Here is a 3700-nt window from a genome sequence, read left to right on the forward strand (position 1 = left end):
TGGGGGGGGGGGAGAAATACGTATTGAGAGTGTGCGTGGTAGGCACAGAGGGACAACTAGCGAGTGTGTGTGTGTGTGTGTGTCTGTTTGAAAGAGGAGTAGATAGATTATTATCAAGATCGATGTGCCACCCTACTCCTTCGGTGCCGGATAGTGTGTGTGTGTGTATGTTTGAGAGAGAAGCCAGTCGATAGATTAGTATCAAAATCGAGGTGTCACCCTACTCCTTCGGTGTTGGGAAGTGTGAGTGTGTGTGGGGGGCAGTGACACTCACATATCTCTACTCTTATAAAAACAGAGTTCGTGATGATGGTGTTCCTGCCATCCTGCAATATAGGCCATCCGATTTATATTCGACGGACAGGAAGGAAACTATGGCAATTTTGCAAAAAGATACCCACACCCCTCTCCGCATTTGCAAATAAGGCATTCCCTCGTTCATCCATTTCTCCCACAAGATAAACTTCTCATACAAATGCATCTTGATGTTCCGTGCAATGCATGGGCATCTTTCTAGTAGGGAGAAGGAGTTTGTGTGACACATATCTAGCTATATTAAGGGATAGGTAGATAGCATATGTGTGAGAGACATTAGTGGCTGTGGGTGGGCAGAATTAAAGGGGTGGGCATGTTAGACATAGAGAGCGTGTGTGTTTCTGTGTGAGAGACTTGTAGGACGGGGTAGAAAGACGAATTTAACCCTGACGGAGGGAGAGAAATACACGAAGTGCGCGTGTGTGATTCCGATGCCCACAGGGAAATGAGATATGTATGCATGTGAGAGAGATTGCACAATTCATTCATGTATCACTATCTAGCGATCGTGGACGTGCACCGCTTGAACATAAGTCAATATCTACTTCGTATCGTGGCCAAAGGTACAATATCGATTCAACGCTATAAAGATTGGACACTCACATATCACATTTTTTCTATTTAAATAAGCCTTTTTAGTTCTGCATGCCAAATTTACAGTGATGTTTCTTCAAACAACCAATGTAGCTATCATGAACATGCACCATTGTTACTCTTGCATTCAAATTCATTAGTATTGGATGATTTAAGTTTCTATTTTGAAGTAATATATGTAATATTCATATATGAATTCAACGGGTATGCAATTAATGAAATGGAGGCTATGTAATCATATGAGGTAACACTTTTAAGTAGCTGACTACAGTATCCATTTCTTTTTGTGCGCCTCTACACTAACACGTCAATGCATTATGTTTAAAGTAAATAACCAATGGCACTAAATTATCTATTTACACGAGAAATACATAGGCTGAGCGTTTGATCCATTTTTTGTGAACGCGCCACTACACCCGTACGATTGGTCGTGCCCGTGTGAACGTCCAAGTTATCGGCGCATTATCCCGAGTTATTGTCTTTTTTCTGGGGTGGACTTCACACCAGTTATTAACTGCTAGCGCGTGCCCCGTGTACACAGTCTAGCATGACCTTCCCGCTAGCACGGTCCAAAATTAGTTGAAACTGGATACGAACGATCCAGTGGGCGGCAAAATCTCCCGCCTCCTTCTAAAATTTCCGCCACCTTAGTCTTTAGCATGCGAAATCCCCCTTTTGTCCTTGGTGCACGGAGACCAACAGTTACAATACCGCCCTCATCTACATGATAGGTTGGGGCTGCTTTGGTAACTTTCGGTTCCCCCCACTACACGGCACCCCCATTTCCTCTCCCCCTCCCGCAAAAACGACTAACTCCACAGCACCAGAGCATCTTACATCACGCCGTCCGTACTTCATCGCCCTTTCTCCCCTCCCCTCTCGAAACCCTAGACTACTCATCCACCAGCGTTCCATAGCCCATTCACCGCCAGTAGCGTCCACCTCGCCGGATCTACTTCTATGGCCGCATCTACCCCTCCCACCTCCCCTAGAAACAAGTAGACTGCTCATCCACCACTGTACCACATCCCATTCAGTGTCGGCCTTGTCCACGGCGCCGGATCTGCTTCACCGGTACTCTCGTCAACCGCCGCACATCTGCAGTGGCTCATTCGTACACCCCACTGGAGACGCGTCGTCCACACCCCCCGGAGCCGCCCCACCGACGCCCTCATCGACGGCCTCTGATCCTCTTCGCCGACACCTTCCTCAACCCTACCGGAGCCGCTTCGCCGACACCTTCCTCAACCCTAGCGGAGTAGCTTCGCCTATACCATTCTCAACCCTACCAGGGCCGCTTTGCCAACTCACAAGTCCACGGCCTCAGGTCCGCTTCCTCGAACCCTCATCCAACCTACCGAAGCAGCTTCTGACGCCCCATCCATGGCCGCAGATCCGCATCGTTGATACCACCCATAACCCAACCACCGGAGCAGCTTCTAACGCCCCGTCCACGGCCGCAGATCCGCATCGTCGACACCATCCTTAACCCAACCACCGGAGCAGCTTCACCTACGCCCTCGTCCACGGCCATAGATCCGCTTCGCCCACACCGTAGTCCACCCTACCGGAGCCGCTCCACAAACACCCTACTCGACGGTTCTAGATCTCCTTACCAGACCCCGACAGCCAGCGAAGCGTCATCACCCTTGATGTTTCTAACCTAATTCCCACAGTCTGGAGAGATGCCAAGCACCCTCCAGGCCTAGGTACTTGTCACCTTTAAACCCGTCCAGCATCACCTGCCCGATGTACTTCAAATATACTAACCGGTCGCTGTTACCTGTAATGCAGCTGGCAAAAACTACAAGGATGATGTTTCTTCTGGATCTAACAGCTTGGCCAACCGATCCTGGACTGAGGCATTGCTATGATCTTGTAAGCGCATCTCTCTCTCTTGTATTGTTCTGTGCCTGCCAGCGTGCTTTGCTAGGATTTTTGACCAGTAATCCCTTTGTGTAGACAATGATTTCTACTACTGGCTGCTAAATTAGATATGTAGATGTCATACATGATACTACCTCGTACCTCCGTTCCTAAATATAAGTCTTTCTAGAGATTCCACTATAGGCTACATACGGAGCAAAATGGGTGAATCTACACTCGAAAATGCATCTATATACATCTGTATGTGGTCCATACTGGAATCTCTACAAAGACATATATTTAGGAACAGGGGCAGTACATTACACAAAATCGTAGGTGGCATGTAGGAATTCCAGTGCACTACATTAGGCTCCCTTAGAGTGCCTGCTAGTCCAGCATACAGAGTCATGGCTAGTTTATGGTACGCACACAATCGTTAATTAGTGGTTTAAATATGCGCAAGGGGTATGCAATGTAGTATCATGTAGAGATGTCTGAAATTAGCCGTGTCAACTTGCAGATAGGGTTACACAATGAAAAAGTACAAGATGTATGTGGCAATTTCATGGAACATCGCAAAAAAAGGAGTGGCAGTGGTGAGCCTATATAGTGTGCCATGGTACGTCACTTCTCCATTGCAACCATCGTGACATGTTATTTGTATGCCAGTTCTATTAGCCAAGTTTCTTAGGGACAGTTATTACGAGTTATCCTAAGAAAATAAGCACCTGTGAATATAAGCTCCATGTAATACGCCAACCAGTTCTTTTCATTGTGTTTTCAGCTATCTTTGGTATGATCAGTGGAAAGTCTAGATTGTATTATATTTTTTTCATTTTGCTGCCCATATGGAAATTAATTTGACTTGCAAACATCACAAATTGAACCCAGTGCAGTAATTAATATGATAGGAAAACAGACCATC

Source organism: Triticum dicoccoides, chromosome 3A, assembly GCF_002162155.2.
Source record: "Triticum dicoccoides isolate Atlit2015 ecotype Zavitan chromosome 3A, WEW_v2.0, whole genome shotgun sequence".
Lineage (NCBI taxonomy): Eukaryota > Viridiplantae > Streptophyta > Magnoliopsida > Poales > Poaceae > Triticum > Triticum dicoccoides.